At 39.1% G+C, this 13,863-nt stretch overlaps 1 protein-coding gene across 3 annotated transcripts in view; it reads right to left on the bottom strand.

Moving 5' to 3' along the window:
* AKAP6 (A-kinase anchoring protein 6) overlaps positions 1-7,682 on the bottom strand; it is a 314,103-nt gene extending 306,421 nt beyond the window's left edge. For all 3 annotated transcript variants that reach the window (XM_067462875.1, XM_067462873.1, XM_067462874.1), the window contains exon 1: positions 7,523-7,682. The gene's annotated coding sequence lies outside the window, so the exon portion shown is untranslated. The remainder of the gene's footprint in view (positions 1-7,522) is intronic.
* Positions 7,683-13,863: the final 6,181 nt, after the last annotated feature.

The following is a 13,863-nucleotide window of genomic DNA, read 5'->3' as shown; positions in this document are numbered from 1 at the left end:
TCACAGAAGCATACGAGAATGATTCTATGAGAAGCTCAGCCTGTCATTAAACATCGAGAAAACCAAAGTGCTCTTCCGGCAGTCACCAGCCAATCCCTCTCCAATGCCAGAAATACAGCTTAATGGTGTAACATTAGAAAATGTTGACCATTTCCACTACCTTGGCAGCCACCTCTCCACCAAAGTCAACATTGACACTGAAATTCAACACCGCCTGAGCTCTGCGAGTGCAGCATTTTTCCGAATGAAGCAGGGAGTGTTTGAGGATCGGGACATCCATAGGGACACCAAGGTGCTTGTTTATAAAGCTATTGTCCTCCCTACTCTGCTATATGCCTGTGAGATGTGGACAGCCTACATACGTCACATGCAACTCCAGGAACGATTCCATCAGCATTGCCTCCAAAAAAATACAGCAAATCTCTTGGGAAGACAAGCAGACAAATGTCAGTGTGCTGGAAGAAGCAAAGACCACCAGCATTGAAACGATGGTCCTCCACCATCAATTCCGCTGGACCGGCCATGTTGTCCGGATGCCCAACCACCGTCTCCCAAAGCAGTTGCTCTATTCTGAACTCAAGAAGGAAAATTGGAATGTTGGTGGACAGGAAAAGAGATTTAAAAATGGGCTCAAAGCCAACCTTAAAAACTCTGGCATAGACACTGAGAACTGGGAAGCCCTGGCCCTTGAGCACTCCAGTTGGAGGTCAGCTGTGACCAGCAATGCTGTAGAATTTGAAGAGGCATGAATGGAGGGCAAAAGAGAGAAATGTGCCAAGAGGAAGGCGCAACAAGTCAACCCCAACTGGGACCACCTTCCACCTGGAAACCAATGCCCTCACTGTGGGAGAAGATGCAGATCAAGAATAGGGCTCCACAATCACCTACGGACCCACCACCAGAACACCAACCTTGGACGACCATCATCCTTGGACTACGAGGGATCGCCTAAGTAAGTAATTAAGTAAGATTATTATCTCTCTCTTTCCTCCCTGATAATGTATTGCAAAACAGAAGAGTAAATTCTGTCTAAAAAAGGTATTTTATTGAGAATTTATGTGTAAAACTAACTCTGAAAGGTTTAACAGATAGTGCCATTGTCTGTAATGTCTCAGCTCCTCAGACAAGGCAAGATATAGACATAGTCTACTGCATAGCTTGCTTGAACTTGGAGCGCTCTCTTTTTAACCTTGGAATGATGAAGTGCTGAGTCAGCCAAGCTAGGAGTCCAGCAGTTCAGGAAATAAATGTGTTTCATCATTATGTGAAAGAGGAACAAACAATTAAGTGCTCCAGGCTTATTTTCCAATATCTGATTAACTGATCAAAGTTTCAGCTATAGCTACAATGAATTAGGCAGCTATCCTATACACATTTCCTGTTACAGTTTTTGCCTGATTGAATGCAATGGGACTTAAAGAATAGGATTCTACTGGAAGAATACTAAAAGCACTGCAATCCAAACAACCATGCCTCAAATTGTTTTTGTTTGTTTTTTTGTATGTACTATTTATAGTTGCCTTGATTGTAGCATGAAAAATCTCTGTACAATTTGAATACTGACCTACATATCTGTCTATATTGTGATCTTTATTTGACTCACACCAAACAGACTCAGCCTTAGGATACATCTATAGTGTAGCATGAATGTATTTTGACACCACTTTAACTGTCATGGCTCAATTTTAGCTAGAGTCATAGTTCAACACTTGAGCCACCGGACCACACTGGCCACTTGCGGTCATACCATTAGATTTGTCATTGCCTTCTACTGAACCTGATAGATGGAAATTTATTCAATTTCAGCCGGGGGATTTCTATACTTGTATGGAGTTGTCATCCAAAATTCAAAGAAATGCACCATCAGCAACAGAGCAGGAACCTAAAGATTTTTTTCCCCACGTAACCATTTGACAAAAACTTCAGTGTCATTTTAAAAGATAAGCTGAGTGCATACACTTGGTTTAGAGGATAACTGAATTTCCCAGCAGTTTCCAAGAATATGATTTTTCTCTACAACAAAGTGCATGTCCCCATGATACCATGTTGTATAGAAAAATGGTTTTATACTTAAGCACTACAGACCTGAAATGCAGCACTGGCAGGCAAGACCACAAAAATGATTCAGATAGTTCATGTTAGCCATGGGACATATATTGCCTACCCCTACCTTATAGTATCAATCTAGGTATAAAGGTAGAAATATTTTGTTATTGTTGCATGCTGTCAGTTTCCAATTTATGATAACCATATCATTTGAGGAGTGGGGAGGTCTGGCACTGAGGGTGTGTGAGTCATCCAAGGTTTCTATGGCCAAGCAGGGAATTGAACCCTGGTCTCCACAGTCATAGTCCAGTGCGCAAACCACTACACCACACTGGCTGTAGTTTGAACAGAATATGTTGTATCAATTTATGCTTTCATATTTACCAATATCTTTCCAGCCCAATGCCCTCCAGATATACTTTTATTATTCCTAATAAATGTTCATGGTAAATGTTGATGGGAAAGATTGATCAAAAATATGGAGAATGACAGTTTGGAATACATTTTTAAATTGCAAACCAAATATTATATCTATTTTATTCAAGGTTATTAGCACCCTTGTTTAAAATACAACATTGCAAGAATATGTGAAAACTAGAAAAAATTCAAGCTTTGCTGTAGATTCCAATATCATTCTCTGTTCACTTTAGTGTTCCCAGATCTCCAATTATGGCCGTGAGCTCCAGAATACTGTTCTCTAGCTCTTGATTTGTATATCTCTGTGCTCTTCTTTTCTTACACTTATTTATTTATTTCAATTTGAAAAGTATTCTTTGAGCAATTCTATTTGATGTTTGATCTATCATTTTTAATGATGAAACCAGGATTCATGTCCTGTGACATCATCAGGGGCCATCTGTAGATCTCAGATTTTGGACCTGCAAGTCAAGACCTTGCATGGCACTAACTCAGGCATAAGCAAACTGGCCTTCCAGTGTTTTGGACTTCAACTACCACAATTCTGTGGGAATTGTTAGGAATTGTGGAAGTTGAAGTCCAAAATATCTGGAGGGCTGAAGTTTGCCCATGCCTCTGCTAACCTGACAACCCTATGTATGTAGGTATGTGCTCTAGTTGTGTCTTCCTGAATGGCAGGGGTTGGACTGCATGTTCATTGTAGTCTCTTCTATCTCTACTGTTCTATGATTTTATGTATGACCGATCATTTTATGTATGACAGACTGATATTGCAACAATTGGCAAAATAGTCAAGTGGCAAGTGGGGCACAATCTCTGACCAGTGGATTGTGTTTGGCCTGGTGATTCTCATGTTTTGCAGGATCTCACTAAGTAAGATCATATAAATAATATAAAGCATCAATATTATGTTTTCATATTGTCAATTACTAGAACACTAGATTAAATTATGTAGCCAAATCTCTACCTTATTTTGAGTGATTGGTAAAAATTGATTGCCATATTTTAATACATATGATGCAATGGTTTTGATGGGGTGGTATAAGGTGGAAGAACATAATTTGGAAAATCATTAGGATCAGCAGATATATATTATATGCCTCCATTACAATGGAATAACTCTTCCTGGCTCAGAGGAAACTCCAATTAAAAATCCACACTCTTAGCTTGTGACTAATTCCACTAATCCACTAATTGCACTGATTACTGCTTTCAGCTGCCAGCATATGTTAACTAAACATCTCCTAAAACAGCCTTCATTTTTTTTTCCTCTGAAGTTAGCAGATCTTAGTGTTCAGTGCATCTGGTTTCTTTTTATTTGGCCTCTGGGCCCATATACTATATTTTAAGTGAAATCTAAGATTTAATAACTACAGTTGCACCTCAATAATATTTTGTGTTGTCCTAACTGCAGCCTCTGCATGAAACTTCAGCCTGAAGATTTCTATATGTATAACTGAAGTTTATAACTGGTGTTTTCTATATGTGAAGGTAATGGTGAAAAATCAAACAACACAAATCACAGGCAATATAGAGGGCTTCTACACAGGCCATCAGTAAAGGACTGGGAAAGAGAGCAAGTCAAATTTTAAATGAGCTTTCCTCAAGCTGGTAACCTCCAGACATTTTTGACTGCCAGTGATAGGAATCATGGGAGCTGAAGTCCAAATTCTCTGAATGGTCCCAGATTTGGGGAGGCTACTTTAGATGCTTACATAGCAGTGTTTCCATAAATAATAATCTAATTGTTTCAAATAAGAATTAGTTCTTCTTGTGATCTTGTCATTGTGCTGTATCCTAGCAGCAACAGTTATTTTTAGAAAATTTCTACGGCAGACATATTGGCACTTTCTACTGTATTATTATAATCTTTTGAATAATACAGCTACCCCTCTATTTTGCCTTAGTCAAATCACACCTGGAACACTGTGTCCTATTCTGGGCACCGCAATTGAAAGGAGATGTTGACCAGCTCAAATATGTCCAGAAGAGGGTGACTAAAATGATCAAAGATCTGAAGAACAAGGCCTATGAGGAGCAACTTAAAGAGCTGAGCATGTTTAGCCTGAAGAGAAAAAAAAGGCAGAGACATGATGGCCATGTATGTCAGAGGAAGTCATAGGGAGGAAGGAGCAATCTTGTTTTCTGCTGCCCTGAAGACTAGGACATGGAACAATGGCTTCAAATTACAGGAAAGGAGATTCCACCTGAACCTTAGGAAGAACTTCCTAACTGTGAGAACTGTTCAACAGAGGAACTCTTTGCCCCGGAGTGTGGTGGAGGCTCCTTCTTTGGAGGCTTTTAAACAGAGGCTAGATGGCCATCTGCTTGGGGTGCTTTGAATGTGATTTTCCTGCTTCCTGGCAGCAGGTTGGACTGGATGGCTCACAAGATCTCTTCCAACTCAATGATTCTATGATTCTTATTAGAATGTGGCTGTGTGGATGTATACAGTATCTGATTTTCACATCACTACTAAGTACAGGGTTAGTCAAAATGCATAGGCCAATAAGAATTGAATGGCTTATTGGCCTATGCATTTTGACTAACCCTGTATAATACCTAAAGTGTTCCTTTCATCATAGAAGATATTTATGATTAATACATGTTTTAGAAAAAAATGATTCCTAAGAGAGCAACAATTTGAAAATAAATGTAAATTCGCAGAAATACAATGACAGAGATATTATGGCAGCGTGCGAGTGAATGTTTTAGTAAACTGGTGATTTTATTTTAACCTTTAAAGTTTCTGGTTAGTTGCCTGAAATCAGTTGACTAGTTGCAAATACCTATGACATTAGACATATTACCCAAATGTGTTTCTGGCCTCTCTGACTAAAAACATGGGGAGTTCCTAATATCAAATCAAACAACTGATGAGTCCCATCTGGTCCAATATTTTGGCACTGTTTGGTAGTAGGTCTCCAGGGTTTCAGGCAGATTTTTCAAGCATGCTTGGAGATGCCAAGAATGGCACCTGGAATATTCTGCATGCCAGGCATATGCTCCAGCATTGAGCTGTGTACTCTCCCCCCAGTTTGTTTACCCATCTCCCCAGTCACTGTGTCTGTCCTTCCTCCCTTTCACTAACATGGATCAAACTCTGACAGCTGAGGAAAATACATCACAAGTGAATTCTCCATTTTTTGACACATATCAGTTGTTCAAGCTATACTGGAAACCTTTTTTAAAATAAACTGGAGCATCCCAGTTCATAGAATGTTTGAATCTGTATTCTTGGTCTTTTAAAAATCTAAATCAAATACAAGTTTTAGTTATTCATTGTGAAACTTAATGCATACAGATAATAAGTGTTTGTGTTTTTCTGTATGATTAATACAACTGATTCCTGTTTCCTTTACACACAATATTTTTGTTCTTTTACCTTTTCTATTACTAGTAAATTATTTGATGTGTCTGTATGTTCATGCTATTATGTAAGATCATGCTGTTTTTCTGACGTTAACTCCCAAATAGTAACTTATTTGCCTTTGCTTCATATAATCCAGGCTGTAGTCAGACATCATCTGTCTTGCGAACTCATCCTTTTGGCCTAGATGGTGAACATCTTGTAGCCCTCTGGAGACTTCTTCCCATAGGACAGCACACTGTCCCTCCTTTTAAACCATCACAGTAAATAAAACACTCGCTAATGTCTTTCCCCTGGTTTAAAAGAGCAGATGTACCCTTGGACCAGGCAGGATTATGCACATACGTTACAGTGCAGGCTGTCTAATTAAGATCAAAAAGATCCATTACAGATCATGCCAGATGAGGCCTTTGTGCTTAATATGGCTTTGAAAAACAACTAGCTCTTTACAGCATTGGCTTCTTCTTTTCTTGCACATTTTTTACATTTTGAGCTTTTCCTTTTTCATCTTTTGCTTCTCAAATGACAACACTGTGCAAACTATCTATTTTTTTACTATTTTATTTAAACTCCATTTAAAAAAAATGATGATGGTGATAAGCAAAGCAGAAATAAAGGCCACTCCCTAGTTTCTAATGGACATATTGGTCAGTGAAATCGACACGTGTCTGCTATTTCTCTTCCTTTTCCCAGCAATAGCTGAAACAATGACTCATCTAATCATTCAGAGACAATGAACGGCTACATCCCACCCATCAAGGGTACACTGAAGTCCATGTTGACACCCAGATACAATGATACATTATGATTACAAAGCAAAATCACTAAGAAACCATGAAGATCCACTGAAACCATCCTGATATTAAACACATAGGTGAAGCTCTAACTGTATAAATGCATGGTTAAGATGAAGTTTACCCAACCTCTGATATTCTTTCTGTATTTATGTAAGATCAGCAATTGCAGCTACCAACCTGGTTTTGTTGGCCTCACCTTTACTGCAATTGCAGTAGAAAGCTCATTTGATTTCCTGCTAAAGACATACCCAAGAGCCACTAAATATTGCTTTTAGAAGTTGAATAACAACATTCTTAGATAAAAGAAACATCCCCCCTTTTTTGAGACAATATTTTTGGGAAGGGAAGTCTGCATGTCTTTTTGAAGCTGTTAAAAAAGCATAGCATTCCATTTAAAGTCAATGCAGCATCAACTGCTTTTTCAGGATGGGTTGACATTTTTAAGAATTCTGCTGTCTTGCCATCAAACCCTACCAGAGGTGAATAATGATATACACCACCAAAGAGATTTAAAGGTTAAGAATACGGTATGCTTTTAAATAAAAACAAAAAAGATAGGTGCATATGGATTTGTAAAATCAACGTTCTTGCTTCCAAGATATCAAGAATGAGAAACATATGATCAAGGTACATGAAAGACTAAGGTGTGGAACGCATACATCTTAAGGACTTCTTCCAAAAAGTCTGGGTACCAATTTTTTTGGCTCTGTTTGGCGCTTGTAGGCCTTTGTCTAAGCCTCTCTGCTGGGAAAAAATACATATATTTGGGCATGCAGCATCTCTCCACCAAACCAATCCTCAAGAGGCAAAACACAGACACTTTAATAATAGGAGAAGATTCATACGGATCAGGCAAATCACACACACAAATATGAATAGGCTTAACACTCACCATCTCCTGCTCACACCATCCTCTTTTGATGTTTACAGCACAATCCGGAGGATGCAAAACTAGGAGGTGCCTTGTTTGACCTGCTGCATGATGCTGTGACATCAGTTCAGATGATGCAGCTCATTATGGGAAAGGCTGCTGTTGCCATGGCAACTGAGATGTGATAGGAATCCTTACTGCATTTCCAGGGGAGCCCGAGACAATACAGAAGCCTTTTAAAGAGACAGACCCAAAATGCAAGAAGGGATGGGAAAGTGCAGTGTCACTGTATTTGAACAAAAAAAACATGTTAAGCGTTGCAGCCAATTTATTTAGTTTTCTCTTTATGGCCTGAGAATATTATTCCTGTGCTACTGGTCAACTGGTCTACATATAGTCAGGTTCAGAAATGATGCCTGTGCATCAAAATACAAAGACACTGGCATGTTAATTTGCCCTGGCTAAGGAAAGGTGTCTTTTATATCTCAAAGAATTATTGAGTTAGAAGAGACCACATGGGCCATCCAGTCCAACGCCTTGCCAAGAAGCAGGAAAATTGCATTCAAAGCACCCCCGACAGATGGTCATCCAGACTCTGTTTAAACACTTCCAAAGAAGGAGCTTCCACCACACACCAGGGCAGAGAGTTCCACTGCTGAATAGCTCTCACAGTCAGGAAGTTCTCCCTAATGTTCAGATGGAATCTCCTTTCTTGTAGCGTGAAGCCATTGTTCTGCATCTTAGTCTCCAGAGCAGCAGAAAACAAGCTTGCTCCCTTCTCCCTATGACTTCCTTTCACATATTTATACTTGGCTATTATGTGTCCTCTCAGCCTTCTCTTCCTCAGGCTAAACATGACCAACTCTTTAAGTTGCTCCTCATAGGGCTTGTTTTCCAGACCCTTGATCGTTTAGTCACCCTCCTCTGGACACATTCCAGGTTGTCAATATCTCTCTTAAATTGTGATGTCCAGAATTGGGCACAATATTCCTGGTGTGGTCTAACCAAGGCAGGAATATGCTCATACTGAGCATAAGTCACCTCGGCTTGTTTGTGTGGCACCATCTCCAGCATCAAGTCTACTAATGATTGTTATATTGATGCTAATGATTATTATATTGATGTTTAATTGTTGATGGTGCTATTGTTTTAACTGTCCCATAATCGTTTTATGATGTTTTGCGTTGAATTTTGCTGTTGTTAACCGCTTTGAGTTGCCTGAGGGCTGAGAAAAGCGGTATATAAATAAAGTAAATAAATACTAAAACATGGGCTAAAGTCTTCTTTCTAAAACCTGCCCCACCCATATTAGTTCGTGGATCTAGAAATTCTTAGAAATTTTATTTCTGTGTGTAGTGTATGCATGAAAACTACCATTATCCATCTGCCAGTAATTTGGTGTCACTGTTTCAAAACATCTTTTTAAAGCAGCCTTTTTTATTATTGGCATGAAAAGAACTTTCTAGGCAGCCAAATGGGGAAAAAATGCCCCATCATTTCTCAGCTGTAAACTAACCTGCAATATAGTCTGAATGCTGAGCAGTCTGCCTTTCATCTGTCTATCAGACAGACACACAAATGGAGATTCAGGAGCAGCTGAGCTCACTCTGGTTGCCTTCTGAGCCACAGGGCAAGCAGCAGTACAGCAAACAGATCCTCTCCTGGTTCAGGATGGGCCTTGGGAGAGATTGCCAGCATCACCACCTGGAATTTATCTTTGTCATTTTCCCTAAGCCAAAAAGAAATGCAACTTATTCAAGCAGCCGTGGTGCAAGATTAGAATAGAGCAGTGTGACAATTCACACTTAAGCACAAATGACACATTTTTGGCCTTTGGCCAGCAGTACTTAGATTAGAGAGAGGTTTTGCCAACACTGCTTTTCCCAGGCATTTTTTGGTTTTTACGAAAATACCCTTTCAACACGACGGACGAGCTCTGAATTTTGTAGGCTTTATAAGCTTGTGCCCAAGAGAAAACAAAAGGACCACAATGCTTCTAGGTCTTTAGGGTGCCACAAGGGTTCATGTGCCAATGTCTGGAGGCCACAAAAAGTTGTATTCTTGCATACTAAACCTAGCCCCTGCCCTCCTTGCTTTGCACATGAGGGCTAAGGTTTGGACCATGAACTTGGGGAATTAACTTGAATTTCCTACCAGTAATGAAAGCCATAGCTATTACTTAAGGCACAGTTTTGAGAGCAAATTGATGTTTCATTTGGGATACATTTAACAAGAGTTATATAGTGTTGACCTGGGACCTGAGAGATCCAAATTAAAGTCATACATACATACATACATACATACATACAAAAATGACAAAGTTTTTAAATGGTTAGCAGGAATGGTTTTGACACATGGATGCTATTTCATGGTCAAATAATTTGCAGATGAAGTAATATCATTCTCTGAGAATCTATTCATGTAACACCAATTTTCCAGAATGCTCCTTCGAATTAGCCTAAAGCCAAGAGTTAACACCAATTTAGCGGAGGTTTGCTGAATCAATTGCTCAAGGGTAATTCGACACTTACATAAATTCTCCTGATTCAATATAGCTGTACTACCTGCGGGGAGATGAGCAATGGTAATAAAAAGAGGGCAGATGATAGTGACAAGGATGGACATAAGATAAGATAGAAGCTGCAAGTGAGGGAAATGGAAGAAAGCATCTACAGGGTTCTACTACTGTGGATTAGATCTATTGAATCAATTGTTGAATTGTGAGTTGATACATAGGTACACACATCCTATTGATTCAATTCATCTTCTTTAGGCAAGATGAACAATAGGAATTAAGTCAGAGAGAGTACAGGTAAATCAACTCAAAAACCAATTTGCTTCTTTTTCCTCCACCAGGCAACAAGAAGGCAAAATTTACTAGTGAGGAAAAAGACACAAAATCGATGGATTGTTGCCTTGTTGTGGTGAGGGCGCATGCATGTTCCAATGAACCTACAGGCCAGGCCCGTAGCCAGGATTTTGATTCAGGGAGGGGCTGAGTTTGATTTTTTTTTTGGGGGGGGGGGGGGGCTGAGTCTGAGTGAAAGAGGGTCTACCCTAGCAAACCTTTTGTATCATTACCCCAATACCCCCATGCATATGGGATATATTGAGCATGGTGATCAGATCATGATATGAATAAACATAACAGTTGAAATAATGTACCAGTAAGGCTTTCTCGCGGACCACCATGAGAATTTGGGGGGGGGGGGCTGAAGCCCCTCAAGCCCCCCCCCCCCCCCCCCCCCGGCTACATGCCTGCTACAGGCGAAACCATCAGAGTCATATCCTTCTAGGGGTGGTTCCTCAGAGAACCTAATAACAGCTAACAGAGTGGGAAGATTTGAAAAATGGAAACGTGGTGGGTGAGATTAAACACACTATTCACCAGAGTTGATGCTCAGATGAAATTTAGAGTCCTGTGATAGTTTTAAATTAAAAATAAAAGCAACATCACTACCAATCCCATCAAAACATTTTTCCAAATTATCGGATCTCTAGGTAACTTCTAATAAAATAAGTTTTAACATTTAATATTTAAAACATTGAAAATATTTCAATTTTCTAAAAACATGTAAAATGATATAGTATTTTAATAAGTTATAACAATTGAAAACCAAGTTTATAAATGTGGTTGAATTATTAAGCATGAAGGAGTAGTAGGCACAGAGAAAGTCTCTTCCAACAGTCCTCAATCTTCAGGTAGGGATATATACTTTAAGTAGCAAGTGCCTTGAGGAGCCTTATACCAAGGTGAAAGAAGAAAGTGCAAAAGCTGGGTTGCAGTTATTTAAAAAAAAAGATTATGGCAACCAAACTGATTGATAAATGGTAAATAGAGAGAGAAAACATGAAGGCAGTGACAGACTTTGTATTTCTAGGCACAAAGATTACTGCAGATGCAGACTGCAGCCAGGAAATCCAAAGATTTTTACTTTTTGGGAGGAGAGCAATAACCAATCATAATAAAATAGTGAAAAGTAGAGACATCACACTGTCAACGAAGATCCACACAGTTAAAGCAATGTTAGGCTGTGAGAAGGAAGGCTGAGAGAAGGAAGATAGATGCTTTTGAACTGTGGTGTTGGAGGAAAATTCCAAGGGTGTCTTGGATTACAAGAAGATCAAACCAATCCATACTCCAGGAAATAATGCCCGACTACTCACTGGAGGGAAGGATATTAGAGGCAAAGATGAAGTACTTTAGCCACATAATGAGAACACAGAAAAGTTTGGAGAAGATAATGATGTTGGGGAAAATTGAAGGAAAAGGGAAGAGGGGCCGACCAAAGGCAAGATGGATGGGTGTTATCCTTAAAGTGACTGGCTTGACCATGAAGAAGCTGGGAGTGGCGACGGCCGATGTGGGCTGGTCATGAAGTCACGAAGAGTTGGAAGCAACTGAACAAATAAACAACAAAATGCAAGTGCCTTACTCATTTAGCCTTTCAATACCATCAGCACAACTTTGAATTCAGTCCAGAAATGTATTGGCAGCCACTGCAATTCCTTTAAAATTGGTGTTATACAGTTTCTGAAAGATGTTTCAGATGGTGATCTAGCTAGCTACTATGTTTTGCACTATCTGATGTATCCAAGTAATATTAAATGATAGCACCACTTAGAGAGCACAACAGTTGCCTAATTGGGAGGTCATTAGTACATAAACTACTTAGCTATGTTATCCCTGTGCAGAAAAGGTTTTGCCTGGCAGAACAACTGAAGCAAGTCCCAAGCAACCCAAGCTATAGAGATCATTTGGGCTTCTATAGTATAGGACAGGGATCCACAAACTTTTTAAACAGAGGGCCAGGTCGCAGTCCCTCAAACTGTTGGAGGGCCAGATTATAATTTGAAAAATACATGAATGAATTCCTATGCACACTGCACATATCTTATTTGTAGTGCAAAAAAACCACATAAAAACAATACAATAATTAAAATGAAGTACAATTTTTACAAAAATAAATTTCAATGGGAAATGTGGGCCTGCTTTTGGCTGATGAGATAGGGTGGTTGTTGTTGTTCTGTGCTTTCAAGTCATTTCAGACTTAGGTAGACCCTGAGCGAGGGCCAGGTAAATGACCTTGGAGGGCCGTATCTGGCCCCTGGGCCATAGTTTGAGGACCCCTGGTATAGGAGATGGATTGAAGAGTGCTCCCAGGCTTCATGCTGTGGAATGAACTGATTCAAGCAGCTTTGTAATGTCGTTACATTGCAACAACTCAAACAGATCCCAAGAAACTTGATCAGATAGCACACTAAACAATATTCCTGTTTCTACAAGAAATACAAGGTTAATATTCTTAAAATGCCTAGGAACATTATCATGGCAAATAACTGAGGGCTCTACTTTTGTCCTCTCTGATCTTAATTTATTCCTCATTACTCTTTATAACTTTACTGGACAGCCTGTCAAAGAAGAAAAAAGTATAAGCTCAAAAGGAGAGTTTTTAATCAACCTCATTGCTGCATAATAGAAAATTATATTTTCACAAGACAAAAATTCAATTTTTCGGTCTGTTTTATTGCCTATAGATCTTCTGCAAACTCAAGAGAATTAGAGGCTTCATAACCCTACATTACATACTTGAGAGAGATTATATCAATGAAATGTGTCGTTTCATGGTTCCACAGTGAAACTAAGGTGTAATTACACAATTAATGCAGTTTGACACCATTTTAACTGCCATGACAGAATGTTATAGAATCATGGGATTTGTAGTTTGGTGAGGCACTCTTGGTCCAGGAAGATTAAAGACCTTGGAAAACTACACCTCCCATAGTTTGCATCTAACGGCATTGAACAATTGCAGTTAAAGTGTTATCAAACTGCATTAATTCTATAGTACAGCTATATCATTAGACCCACAATACTGGAAACAGGATCCCTTTTACACTGCCATATAAAATCCAGATTATCTGCTTTGAACTGGATTATATGACAGTGTAGACTCATGTAATCCTGTTCAAATCAGATAGTATGGATTATCTGTTTCGATAATCTGGATTATATGGCAGTGTAGAAGGGGAATGTGTTAGCCTTTAAATTTGTTTCCTGTAATTAAAAATCCAGCATCCACAAGAACACCACAACCCTTGACTTGTTGGTCCACAAAACACTACAGCAATTGGCCTGAATATATTCTGACTCAAAAGTCAGAATGGATATGTTGGATATGTTGGATATGTTGATTTTATCCACATGTAGCAGACGTGCAAGAACATAAGTCCCTTTTGGAGGACACTGTAGTTTTCATGAGCCATGTGGCTGAATATCACTTTCAATTAAATCCACTTCATGTGCTATTGGAATATTTAAAGATCATAGCTTATACTGAGAACTTTGAATTAGTATAGAA

This window comes from Anolis sagrei, chromosome 1 (assembly GCF_037176765.1).
Source record: "Anolis sagrei isolate rAnoSag1 chromosome 1, rAnoSag1.mat, whole genome shotgun sequence".
In the NCBI taxonomy this organism is placed as follows: Eukaryota; Metazoa; Chordata; class Lepidosauria; order Squamata; family Dactyloidae; genus Anolis; species Anolis sagrei.
Note: the sequence above shows the minus strand (reverse complement) of the source record. Positions and strands in the feature narration are given on the sequence as shown.